The 14600-nt window shown below is 43.0% G+C and overlaps 1 protein-coding gene across 1 annotated transcript in view; it reads right to left on the bottom strand.

The window, feature by feature from the left end:
• Positions 1-14600, bottom strand: part of SLIT3 (slit guidance ligand 3) — a 585281-nt gene that overhangs the window by 459881 nt on the left and 110800 nt on the right. The window lies entirely within an intron of this gene.

The following is a 14600-nucleotide window of genomic DNA, read 5'->3' as shown; positions in this document are numbered from 1 at the left end:
GAAATGAGTTCCTGCTGACTGGGAAGAGACCTATAAAATGTGCAAGAATAGCGGGGGGGGGGGGGGGGCAGCGGGAAGAGGGTCTCCCTCAAAATCAACATAAAAGTGTGAAAATTGAAAGCTGTGCACATTTTGGGCACTCATCAGAAGTGGACAGTTGCACAAAGGCACAAATACTTGGTCACTGAGAAAACAACTGCTGTTGGTTTCCATTCAACATGGTAGCTAATATTTCCCGCAGAGAAGTTTGAGATCAGCAGATGTAAACCCCCTGGCCCCAACCTGGGCTAGGGCCCCTACCAGGTTTTTTGGCCCTGGCCCCTACCTGGTGGAACGCTCTGCCACCTAACATCTGGGCCCTGCAGGATTTGATGCAATTCCGAAGGGCCTGTAAGGCAGAGTTGTTCCAATAGGGTTTTGGTTGAGGCATATACAATTACATCTGTTGTCTGTCTAATCCTGGTTTTTAAGCTTTAAGTTTTAAATAGATTCTAATTTTAGTTTATTTTAACTAGCTTTGTACTTGATTTTAATTATTAACAGTAGTTTTAATTGTTTACTAAATTGACTAAGTTTTATTATATTATGTTTTATTATTGTAAGCTGCCCTGAGCCCTTTCGGGGACGGCAGCATATAAAGTGAACCAAATAAATAAATAAAAAGAGAGGATGTACACAGAGGGACAACCCAACTTGACCCCTAAAATTTGCAAAACATGTTTCATGGTTTAAAAGATGAGGTGAGGCACTTGGTCTGAGGAAGTATAACTGCTGAGCAAATTAATCCTCCTCAACAAGCTGTAAAAGACCATGGTGGAGGAAAATGGCATGCTCCTGCCTGCAATACTCTCGTAGCTTGAACACAGTGTTCCTCAACCTCTTTAGAGTCATGGAGCCAAGTGCTCTTATCCAGGTAAGAAGATCTGCATGTAAAATCAGGGTTCCATGTCTTTATCTTTCTACTCAAGAACCAGCAACATCAAATGCAGGTGGCATCTTCCATGATTTGAATGGAATGCATAGTTGGATACATATCAACAAACTTATTCCCATCCCCAGTGGAATGTACACCTGAATGTATATGCCACTAAACCAATGTAGCATAGATAGAAAGCCTCTAGACTGAGATGTGATGTGGCGGGGCTCAGAACATTAACTGTTAGCTTTCTGTGGGTGCTGACCCCCCCACCCACTCTCCATTGCATTTGCAAACCCCTGGGCACAAAAGGAGGTGTTTCTAACATTTGCAAGCCCCAGTGAATTACAAGTGCAACTGACTGAGATACAATGGGAAAGTTCTCACGGGGCAGAGATAAAAGAGAGCTACTGAGGGGTGGTGTTCTGCACACACACATCCAAAGTTCTTTCCACAAACAGGTGAGAAGTTAGCCTAGGGATCAGACTGCTGCCTCTCAACATTTTGACCCCCCCACCCCCACCCATCACCACAGAACCTTTTTGCTGAGTCCCAGCAGGCACATAGGTACATACTCTAGAGAGAAACAAGGGAAGGATCAGAATGCCAGCTCAGTACTGGCATTTTGGTCTATTCGAACCCCATCAGGATATGTGTTGCTATAAGAGTCAACAAGAACCGTGATGAGGTTTCTGGTGTGTGTGTGTGCGCGCGTGCGTGCGTATGAGTGTGGGAATTCAGGCACAGGCTGCACAATGTGGCTCTGTTGGGCTGTATGTTATATATGTCATGCACCCCAACCCAACAGGGTGACAGGATGTTTGGAAGTACTACATTCAAACATTCAACAGGCTGTTAAAATAAATTTGACTCCAGAAATAAATATCACAAAGTGCTCAGGGGGCCAAAGCACAAGTATATCACAAAGATCTTTGAACACCGCAGAAATTTCAGTCCGTGTATGAGCAAGGAAAAAACAGGGCCTTTATCAAGTTACCAAAACACTCATGTAGATTTTCACTTACAAACCTGGGCTAGAACAACCTTTAGAGTTAAATACTTGCTGAAAATTGCTTAGAGCTCAGGACTAGCACGATTTATCTTACAGATGGCACTTCAGCTGGTGACAAATATCACCACACTCCCAAGCTTTGTTCCATGGGAAAATAATCTAGAATTGCAAGTATTTATTTACATGTTTTAAACCATCCTACTGCTAAAATACTGGTTGGATTTCCCAGCTCTCTAGATGTGTCTGAGTGAAGGGCCTCACTTACTCTCAGGTGTCTGAGTGAAGGGCCAAGTTGGGAGTTGAAATGTTCAGCATTATTCTGATCACGTATGGTAGCTTTCAATCTGCTATGTCAGTGCTCCAAGGCAGACATTGCAATGCATTGCAATTTGCATTATCTATCCCCCTGTGGTGTGGAAGACTAGCTGCTATTTGAACCTGGAAAAAGGGATTGTGTCATAAACATGAGTTTCAAGTTTCATTCCAGCATTTTAAAGTTCAATAGAAAAATCACACTGCAACCAAACTGATTTACAAATTGAATGCCAAGTTGAATGCGAGTGGTTACACCCAAAGGCTTGCTTTGTTAGTCAATTAAATAGTAATAGCTAAGGGTGCAATGACATGAACTAGGGTTGCCCAGGGGAGTACTGCTGCAGGGACATGGGGACACCCATGTCCCCGGGTGCACACCTTTCGGCCATGTGAGCAAACGGCATACGCCCCAGCAGCACGCCCCCAAGCCCCACCCCCACCTCCCTGCAGACTGGCTTTTGAAAGCCAGCTTTTAAAAACAGGGAGGCCGGAGGACAGGGCTCAGGGCGCGGCCCCAAGCCGTACCCCCATGCTTTCAAAAGCCAGCTTTCAAAAGCTGGCTGATACAGTGGCCTGGGGCAGGATTTGGGGGCAGAGCCATGCCCCTGAGCCCGCCCCTGAGCACAGGAGGCACTGGAGGGGGATGCCCAGAGGAATTGTCTCTGGGCACCATTTCCCCCCATAAGCCTCTGGGGCTGCCAGGTTCACCCAGCCACCAGTGAGGTACAGGGGAAGGCAAAGTTGCCAGCTCCAGGTTAGGAAACTCCTGAAGATTTGGGAGTGGAGCCTGGGGAGGGTAAGGACCTGAACAGAGTACAATGCCATAGAACTCATCCTCTAAAGTATTTTCTCCAGGAGAACTGATCTCTGTGGTGTGGAAATGAGATGTAATTTCAGGAGATCCCTAGGCCCCACCTGGAAGCTACCATCCATAACTGGAAATAAGTCCCATTTCATTTAGCAGGACTTCGTTCTGAATAAACATACACAGGGCTGGGTTGAAAAATTCGTGGATAGTAGCCTAGTAATATAACCCAGTTTTATTCAGTATTAGTTGTATGCTTTATATTGTTCTTTCTGCCTTGTTTTTATTCTCTCTCTCTCTCTCTCTCTCTCTCTCTCTCTCTCTCTCTCTCTCTGGAGTTCTAATTCCTACCACCTCCACCACACAAAGAATTTTCAGAGTTTTATAAAATATTAAAGAATGGCACTTCATATGAACTGGGAAACAGCAGTAAGGCTCCTCTGTTTACAGAGCTCTCTCATCAATCTTCTATAGCAAGTTACTTGACACATTCCACATTTTAAACCAACTTCCACTGACTAATTGTAGGGCAATCATGAGTATTTGGATCTTTGCAAGACCTTTCAACAAATGTTCATTTCCCAAACACAACCCATGAGCCCTGAAAATTAAAACTAATAGGTTAAGCTGAAAGCAATTAAATCCTTCTTGTCATACCATAAGCAGCATCATGACTGTGTTCCAAGGTACTTACCCAAATACACCTGGTATGGATTCTAAGAAGTTCTGCCTTAAAAGAATATCAACTTAACTAGCAGCAGCTTGTGAATTACTCTAATCTACATAATAATTATTAATGTATTTAAAAGATTAAGGCAGCTGGACTTGGTTCTAATTACATTGATCATCTGACATACCACTTTACTGAGCTATAAACACCGAAAATTTAACTTATGATTTACAAGAGTTTCACAGAGAGGACTTCAATCAAGACAAACAAAAGTAATTATGAGTATATGTGAGAAATCCTCAAATATTCTGATCCTAAACATTCGTGGGTATATCAGCTCCAAAAGCTGCCTCAATGTCACTGTTATCCAAATGTGCTATTACGTATTAATGATGTTCTGCTGAGGCTGCAAATATGCTAAAGTAACTATGAAAAATGAAATGCTAATTATAGGATGGGGAGAAGAACGGCCGTAAAAACAGTTCCTAGGAATGTCATGTCCATTGGATGGAAAGCCAAAAAAGTTACACCTACGAACACTGTTCGAAAGAAACCAGTGAGAACTAAACAAAAACCTTCAATAATGTCAATAGATAGGTTTGCCAACCTCCAGGTGGGGCCTAGAGATTTCTCAGTATTCTAATTGATCTCCAGTACAGATAACAGTTCCTCTGGAAAAAAATGGCTGCTTTAGAGGGTGACGTGTATGGCACTGTGCCATGTTCACGCCTCTTCCCAGACTCCAACTCTAAAATCTCCAGGTATTTCCCAACCCAGAGCTGATAACCATAATATTAAAACTTTGACCCAAGTTTTTAAAACTAAAGCAAACTGAATATACAAAAAAAAAAAAGAATGCTTCTACAGCAAAACAGTAACTAGGCAAGCAGATATGCTAAGCGTGTGCCAAGAATAATCTTAAATTCTGAAAATCTTAAATACAGTGTATTTGGCCTAAAGTAGCAAACTTATTTTGCAACACATTGATTCCTTTTGACTTGCAGCAAATGATGATGTAAAAAGAAATTCTGGGCATGTTGGAAAATATTTCCTTGATTGGGTACTGGAAAATCTGTTGCCATGAACTGTGAAGAATTGATGTTTAGTTTTCCAAGTGCTTCAATAAATAAAATAGCTCCTGCGCAGTTGCAGCTTTGCTTAAGACACTATTTTCACTCAGGCCATTTCCGCACGGCCCATAAACGACGGCCTGGGGGCGGTAAAAACGCCGCCCCCAGGCTGCCGTTCGCACAGGCGCTGCTGCTGCAACGCAGCAGCGGCGACCTGAATGCACTTCCCTCCCCCCAGGGCGGCGTCAGGCCGCCCTAAACAACAACCCTTTAAAGGGTTGTTGTTGGGGAGGAAGTGTCTTCCTGGTGGCGCGGTGCGAACCGCGCCGCCGGGAAGACGCCATCGCCCTCCTCCGTTTTACTCACGATGTCCTCGTCGTCGCCTGCTGGCCGTCGGAGCCCCGCCCACACTGTCCTCCGACCTCCAGGGGTCGGAGGGCAGCGTGGCGCGAATCCCGGACGGGCAGCAGGCGACGATGAGGACATCGTGAGTAGAATGGAGGAGGGCGAAGAGGCGGCTCCGTGCGGAGCCGCCTCTCCTGCGGCGGCCTCCGCTTGGCCTGCTCGCACACTTCATAAGCGGCGAACTTGCGCCCCCACGCCGCCAGCACTCTTGGCGGCGTGGGGGCACAAGGAGGCCGTGCGGAAACGGCCTCAGAAATGTATTTTAACAAAAGCAAGTTATGATTTAGAACACAGATCAGCTGAATTTATCCTTCCTTGAAATTTTTATAAACTCATAGAAAATTTGTCAAACATTTTGGGGGGGCTTAAAATCGATAGCATGGGTACTATGTCAGTTTTGATATCACTGTTACTCTTCCTACCATGTTATTATTCACCAAATGTGTACTCTTCCTACCATGTGTACTCTTCCTACCATGTACTCTTCCTACCACCAAATGTGTTACTCTTCCTACCATGTTATTATTCACCAAATGTGTACACACAAAGCCACCTTATGCTGAAGCAGACCCTTGGTTCATCAAGGTCAACCTTCCTCAGACCAGCAAGAGCCCTCCAGGGTCTCAGGTGGATCACCTACTGCCTGGCACTTTTAACTGGAAATGTCATGGATAGAACCTGGCATTTTCTACTTGCAAAGCAAAGGCTCTACTACTAATAGTGTCCATTTACAGTCCCCATTTACAAATGTATTGTGGGCTAATCCACTGTTTTCAGTCATCTTGGCTACAAGGAAGAATTATCGGTCTGCATGTATGCTTTGTGGGTAGGTACATCTGTGCCCTTTGAACACAGGATTACTTCTCTTCCTCGGCAGCATGATGATGTTGTATTTCTATTGTGTTTGCCAGAGGAACAAGGTTGCACTGCCCAGTAAAGCCAGCATGAGCAGGAAATAAATGCTACGTCTTTTGCATAAATGATGCCAACATATTATTGCCTGTACATACTACAAATACCAGTATCTGAATACATTTATCTTCATGATAGTCAAAAAATGTCCAATGTAATCAGCTTATGTTTGATTACACAAGAAAGAGATGCTGAAGGAAAGTAGCCTAAAATTTATTAAAAGATGCCACCACTCCATAAAACGGTAAAATACAATTACTTCATAAAACAGACGTGCATGTCATAATTTTGTTCAAACAATTATCCGATGCTTGGAACACATCACCAATTTTGTCCTTTATAACTGACTGGCTCATATTTTATTGACCTCCTCATTTAGAGTGAGGAACAATTCAAACCATCAGTGCTATTCTCCATTCTTATTGTTACCGCCCAAGAAAATGGCCAAAATATTTTCTTGAGTCAAGTTGCACAACTACACTGGCTCCATGTCAAGACACAGAGACCTGTGTGGTTCAGAAGCCTCCATAAGGCTTGCAAAGGACATAAACATGTGATTGTGCCAATGTTATATGGTTTCCCTCTTGCCTCTGCTCTTTTTAAGATGTAATGAAAGCCCCTTTAGAGTTGAATTTATGATATGCCCGCTGTTTAGGATTAGAGTTTGACTAGGTTCTCTAGTTAGTTTAAGGTTTTGCTAATTTAGGAGATTCTTATGTGCTTGTACTGTATTGAAGGCTCTCTAAGGTTTTCCCTAATGCTTAAGTTTAGAAATGTTATTTTTTATATTTGTGTTTGTTAGTAAAAGCAGTAGCCTGTAGAAGCTGATATTAAGTGACAAGAAAGTTAGCCCTGGAATTCAGCTTAGACCAACACCCAGCCGACTCCTTAGCAAAGACAAAGACCTGCTTTGGTTTTGCAAATTAATCTGATAGCAGCACCCAGAGGTTCCAGCCGTTGGAAAACGTGTCGGGACCACCATTGGACAGTTTTGAACTTTTCTTTGTTGCGAAGCTGAGGCACGGGAGCCTCAGGTCATAACCGAAGGAAACAGCCATCTGATAATGCAGATAGCTGGGTGCGGTAGGAAGGCCACCCAGATTCTCTGAATGGACTTTCTCTGCTCTCCTTTCAGCACCATTGCGAAATCTTGCGGGAAGACGTTTGACAGCAGGATTTCGTGATCCCATTCACAAAAGTTGTAATTGTATCTTTCTTTTGTATTGCTGTTTCTTTATTGGTGTTCGGTAAGGGACCTGCCCCCTTTACCTGCCCCTTTGACGTATGTGTATAAAAGTTCTTGCGCTTGGCTACGACAGCGCGATTCTCCTGCCCGAGCTATCATCACCACTTCCAAAATAAAATACTTTGCCTTGAAGAGACACCGGCTTCCTGCGCCTCAATACGTTGCTGAGCTGAAATCACTTATAGTTACCAGAGCAACAGCGGTAACATTATTAGCACAAAGAACTTCAGGACCTTAAAGAATCCTTAGACTCCGCACATTTTTTCTGTGCTTCCAGGATGTACCAGTTTTTGCAGAGATACAAAACTAGACGTGCAATCTAAAAAGAGAGTTACTCCAGTTTAAGCACATTCAGACTGGAGAAATTCTGCATAGAATTGCACTATAGATTGTTCTACTTTCTGTTTTTTTTATAAGGAGACTTTCCAGTGATCATGCACTACTTTCTTCAAATTTAATTAAACTTGAGGAGGGCCTTCTTACAAAAGGGATATTTTAACAAGGATCTCATCATATTTTCAGGAAAATATGTAATTACTTAAATGAATTAAATAACACAGGGGATTACATCATGCAGAGCATGTGTGATAGTTCAGGAACTGTATCTATTGTAGCATTATGACTCGGATGAACTCTTGTATTTTAAACAGAACTCATCTGTTAGCATCTAAGTCATGATAGGCTTCCTTTGAAATACTAAGTCTGCTTTCTGGCTTCCTTGAAGAGCTTGTTTGATCACTTAAAAAACATTCAAGATGTCCCATACAAATCCTAACTGTCTTATCTAAATTCTTTTCTGAAAAGCATGCGTTTTATAATTTAGCAGTTACGTGGGCATTACTCCTATCTGATCTGACCTATATTTAGAACTAGCAAACATTTCAACAGCAAAGTGTCCATCAAGAACACAATGAGTGTAAAATAATGAGCACTATGCTGAGCAGATGAAGAAGAGACGGAGTTCAGATTAATCAGGATCTGGGGAGCAGAGAGGCAAAAGCAAACTAAGAATAAGGCAGAGTAGTCCATAAAATGGGGACAGTTTTTGATACGTTCCCCTCTCCTTTCGCTTAATAACATCAAGTGGATCCTACCGCCCCTCCCTTTTGGGCTTTTGAGGGAATTGATATAGGTGCCATCTTTTGTGTTGATTTTAATGCTGCATTTTAATGGGGTAGGGTTTATATTTATTAGAGCCTGTATTAACTGATATTTAACGCATTTTAACCTGATATGTGTGCTCTATTTTATATGTTGTTCACCGCCCTGAGCCCTCCAGGGGAGGGCAGTATATAAACCTAATTAATAATAATAATAATAATAATAATAATAATAATAATAATAATAATAATAATAATAATAATAATAATAATAATAATCCCACTGTCAACAATTCTACAAAAAACAAACCTGGGCTATCAAACTGCAAGAAATTCACCAAAAATTTCCCACTTGCTGTACATGGATGATCTAAAGCTTTATGGAAAATCAGAAATTGAAATTCAGTCACTGACCAACACAGTCAGAATCTTCAGCAATGACATTAGTATGGAGTTCGGCATGGACAAATGCGCCACAGTGGCACTGAAGAAAGGGAAAATTACTGACAGTAAGGGCATAGAGATGCCTAATGGAAAAACCATACAGTGCAATCAACCTGAATCCTATAAATACCTGGGAATACTACAGCTGGACAACATCAAGCATGGACATGTGAAAAATGTGGTCAGCAGAGAATATGGCCAAAGGGTCAGAAAAAATTTTGAAGAAGCAAATTAAACGGGTGGGGAATACCGATCAAGGCCTATATCAACACCTGGGCCATACACCTGGTCATCAAGATACACTGCTGGAGATTGTGAACTGGGACGTAAAGCAGAGCTGGACGATCTGGACAGAAAACAAGAAAACTGATGACAATCCACTACTCATTATTAACCAGCGTAGTGATAAGCTGGAGACAGACTTTACCTACCCAGAAAATCAGGGAGGTAGAGGGGCTTCTGCAAGTGAAACAAACGGTGGAAGAAGAGAAACATGCACTGGCAGATTATGTGAAAAACAGTGAAGAACCAACATTGATGGGGAAGTCAACAGCAGAAAACTGCTCAAAGTGCAAAAGACAAAGAGTGAGTACCGTGAAAAAAATACACTGCAAAAAGCAGAAGAGAAAACTGGCAAAAGAAGGCTCTCCTATGGACAGTTCCTAGAAAAAATTGAGGGGACAAAATTCCCGGACAAGGAAAAAACCTGGTTGTGGCTCTCACTAAATGGAATCTTTAAAAAGGAGACTGAGAGGTTGATTCTTGCAGCCCCAAGAACAAAGCAAAATTCGAACAAAGCGCCGTCAAAGCCAGAATTGAAGAAGTCAGCTACAGATCCCAAGTGCAGACTCTGCAGGAAGCTAGACGAACAATAGATCCCACTATGCTTAGCTGCTGCAAGAAGATCAGCGCCAGACGGACTACTAAGCAGAGTGCATAATACTGTTGCTCAGATGATTCACTGGAACTTGTGCCACAACTATCATCTGCCTGTGACCGAGTAAGAACTGGGGTGGAATCACAAACCTGAAAAGGTCACTGAAAATGAAACCACGTAAAGACCACTCTGGGACTTCCGAATTCAGACCTGACAAAGTTTTGGAACACAATACTCTGACCTGGACTCTCACGATTGTGGAAAAAAAGAAAAGTGTGGATAGTTGATGTGCTGTGCAATTCCTGGTGACAGCAGGATTGGTGAGAAAGCAACTGGGAAAAACTTACACGATAATGAGGATTTAAGGGATTGAACTTCTACAAAGACTCTGGCACAAAACCAGTAAAGGTGGTCCCAGTGGTGATCGGGTGACACTGGGTGTTCACGGTGCCTAAAGATCTTGAGCGGCACGCCAAAACAATTAAATGACAAGATTACCATATGTCAGCTGCAAAAGGCCACCCTACTCGGCTCTGCACGCATTATTCGTCGATACATCACACAGTCCTAGATGCTTGGGAAGTGTTCGACGTGTGATGTAATACAAAATCCAGCATATTGATCTTGTTTGCTGTGTATAACTGTTTTTGTATAATAATAATAATAATAATAATAATAATAATAATAATAATAATAATAATAATAATAATAATAATTCTATCAATCTAGTTGGCTCACATGGATTCATCCCACAAAGTCTGTTAACTTACTTCACCATAAGACACTTTCCCCTGATGCAAGACACTCTTTCTCCTGCATCAAGAGAAGACATCCTGTACTAGTGTAAGGATCCACCATTAACAGAACAGATTCATGGATCCACCCCAAGTCCTAGACCAGGGGTAGGGAACCTTTAACACTCAAAGAGCCATTTGGACCCGTTTTCCACGGGAAAAGAAAACACCTGGAGCCGCAAATAATTTTTGACATTTAAAATAAAGATAACACGATATATATCTAGGGTTTTTTTTAACCTTTTACTCCGCTCATTCTGAGAAGCGCATGGATGCGTCCGCCCTGCTGCCTGCAGGGCGGGCAAGGATGAAGCCGGCGGCTCGGCCTCACCGGCCACCGGGAAAGTGCCCGCCCCGCTCCAACGGGGCGGGCGAGAGGGGAAGCCCGCAGCGCAGCCCAGCCAACCGTGCCAAGGATGGGGCCAGCGGCTCGGCTCGTGGAGCCACAGTGCAAGGGCAGAAGAGCCGCATGCGGCTCTCGAGCCGCAGGTTCCCTACCCCTGTCCTAGACCATTATCACTCTGCCTCCTGACATCAAATAGACTTCTACAGTTCTGGCTGGCTAGTTTACAATCTAATCTGCTCTTATGATAGATGGAAGGTTCAGTTCCAGCATGACAACCTTCAGATTGCTGGTGGATGACCTGGTGTGAAATCAGATCCTAACAATACTATGCAAGTACGGCCAATCATGGAAATGACTTTTTGGCTCAATAGAGAATATTAGAGCATTTTTTTCCTCTCTCCTGTCTCCCAAGCAAAATAGTCACACCCCACACCACTTGCAAAAGTTCATAACCCAGTTTCATAGGATCTTCAGACTGTGCTACTTAAACCATTTTTATTAAATAACTAGCGGGGCCCAGCCACGCGTTGCTGTGGCTTATTGTGGTGAAATGGGAAAGGAACAGTAGCAGCAAATCAATTGCAGAGGCCAGAAGTACGTGCTCATGCAAACACGCAGCCTGATACTGTGTGATGTGTGTGCCCGCATTCCTTGTGGGGGGGAATGGAAAGGCACCCCTCCCACACATCTAGGCTGGCTGGTCATGATCCTTTACCTGGGAGTAAGTTTGGTTGGTGGCAATTTATTTATTTATTTATTTATTTATTTATTTATTTATTATGAGATTTATAAGCCGCCTCACCCCCAAAGGGCTCGAGGCGGCTCACAGAATGGCTGCAATGGGTGTCGTTTCTGAGGAAACCCTCTGAGGGGCGCGACGCAGCCATTCAAAGTATGTCACGGTTGCTGTACCGACCTTACTCCTGAGTAATGCGTGCCTGGTTTTCTTAACTGTAACTGCAGTATCCAGGGAATCTAGGGTTCCTGGCCCCTCCCTCCTATCCCTTGCAAGTCGCCCCTCACTCTCTTACCTCCCTCACTTCTCTTCCCTTGAATGCCACCCCTCCCCCTCCCTCCCTTCCCTTTCCCTCCGCTAGGGTGGGTGGGTCATATCAAGATGCTGGGGCCCCTGCCTCCCCTCCCTTGCATGCCACCCCTCACTCTCTCCCCTCTCTCACTTCTCTTCCTTTGCATGCCTCCCCCTCCATCCCTTTCCTCTCCCTCCCTCTCTTCCCTTGCATGCCACCCCTCCCTCCCTTCCCTCTCCCTCGTGTGTATGTGTGTGTATGTGTTTCACTTCCACTCGAGTTACTGCCTATGTACTGTTTTCACTGCTCACATCTGGCCATCTGAGTGAACATTCTAAGGGTGACAGTTACACACAGGCAGCTGCATGTCCTTCACCATGGAGCGCCAGGAAAAAAAATATATATATATATAGATTCTAGAGGTTGTTGAGTTGAGAAGAATGATGGGGTATAAGAACTTGAATATATATATGTGCAAGCTGGAATACCTAAACTGGAATACCACTGGCTCTCTAGCTACCATTTGACCCAAATGGAAAATATCTTAAATATATTTATTACAGCTCATGACTTTCAGTACCTCTTTAAAAGTTCATCTGCCATTTTACAGAATATTGTCCCATTTCTATCGGTTCTCTTACTATAAGCTCTGAACAATAAAGAGTGGTGGGTAAATGACTGGTGGAAACACAACAGTCAACATTCGAGGGACAGATAATGTTCAATTACCTTAATACAATGGGCAAAAGCAAGTACATTCCCATAAATGCAGTCATACATAAATGATTTACTGATAAATCTGGCCTCCATATGAAGGGTTAAAATTATTGAAGTTAAAAGCATTTAACTTTATCATTGTAAATCTGACTGTAGTTTCCCTGTTGACAGTTTGAGATGACAGCATGATATATAACAACTGTACACTATCTATATGTTCTGTTTGCTGCAGTGTCTGGACACTGCTCTTCAAAAGAAGGTTCTTCTGACTTTCCTGGAGTGAAGATTAGCCCCAGTATTTGCCCTCCACTAAGACTGCATGACTTTCTGCTTGGTAAGAGGAATGTCAAAGAAGCTGGGTCAATTTTCAGAGTAACCCAGCTAAGTAGGAACAGCAATGGGATTTGGGATGTTTGATTGAAAGGACATATAAAATATTTTACTGCAATTTTCCATAACTATGTAAAAAAATTACACGAAGAGTTCCAAACAGCTGCACATTCAATTCCTATGTTCCCTTCGTAATCATCAGGAAAGCACCGTCAGTTATTCCTATCACTACAAAAGGATGCAATGCTAGAGAGACAGACAAATCTGGTCTTTGCAAATAGGACTTTTTAGTTATCCAGAATGACAGACTGCTAAGTTCTGATGTCTTACCCTCCAGAACAAGGGCCACTAGCATTTCAGCTGCCTAACATGCCCTTTTATGTCATCATTGATTAGCTATCGTTCAGGAGGGAAGATGGCATGGTTTTGCCCATTCTCAGAAGTTAAGCAAGGTCAGTACGTGGAAGGACGGCTCTGCAGAGGAAGGCAATGGCAAACCACCACTGCTTTAATCACTTGTCTTGAAAGCCTCTTGCTAGGGTCATCAGACTTTGGCTGCAACTTGAAGGCACTTTACTCATACAGAGCTGTTATTCTTCTGTTTATCAGAAAGCAGAACATTAGTTCAGTTAATCTGCAAACATTAATTGTATTTTAGAGATGTAGAACATGCTAAGCCACTTTAGTAAAGGTAAGTGACCACTTACAGAATAAATTCAACAGAGGAATGAAGATCATTGGCACTTACCAGAACTGCAGCCATAAGGAATTTTGTCCCAGTAACAGAATTCCATTATTATGTTTGGAATAATACATTTTATTAATTCATTTAAATCTCGCCTTTCTCCCCAAGCAGGACTTAAAGTGGCTTCAATCATTCTCCTCTCCTCCATTTTACCCTCACAACAACCCTATGAGTAAGTTAGGCCAAAATGTGATTGGCCCAAGGCCTCCCAAATAAGCTTCTGTGGCACAAGTACAGATTACAACCTGAGTCTTCCAGATACTAGTCTGACACTCTTAGGTCGTTTCTGCACGGATGGAAGAAGCAGCTGACCACCAGCATAATTTATGCTGGTGGAACCTCAGGACTGCTTGCATGGTCCCGTGTGGGCAGTCCCAAAGCTGCTGCGGGCCGCAGGGGCGGCTCCGCATGGAGCCACTTCCAGTTTGTTTTGTTTACCAACCTTTTTCCCCTGCGAAGAACTGGATGGAGGAAGGTGTCATGATATATATATATATTTAAAAATAAAGGTTCACAAAAGGTTCATCTTATAATCAGCAGAAGTTTGCCAACAGCAAAGCCGGAGACAGAAAGTCTAGGGCAAAGTAGCAACAGTTGACCTTTAATATCATTGGTGAGTTCAACTGTGACTCTAGACCAATGAGAGGCTATTGCCGGGGTGGGGGAAAGTATCCTTGTTTGAAAATATAAAATGCAAAGCATTGTATATGCTAAGTTCTGAGTCTAAGTTCAGAGAGTGTGTGTTCAACTTTGTTCTTGCTGAAGAGTTCTGTATAGTCTTATAGTCTTCTATAGCATAGACCTGTGTAACCTTGCAACTGCTAAAGTAAAACCTTCCTATGGAAAGAACATCTTGTGTGGAGAGTAT

Source organism: Sphaerodactylus townsendi, linkage group LG03 (genome assembly GCF_021028975.2).
Source record: "Sphaerodactylus townsendi isolate TG3544 linkage group LG03, MPM_Stown_v2.3, whole genome shotgun sequence".
Taxonomy (NCBI): domain Eukaryota; kingdom Metazoa; phylum Chordata; class Lepidosauria; order Squamata; family Sphaerodactylidae; genus Sphaerodactylus; species Sphaerodactylus townsendi.
The sequence above is the reverse complement of the archived record's forward strand: the minus strand, read 5'-3'. Positions and strand labels throughout refer to the sequence as shown.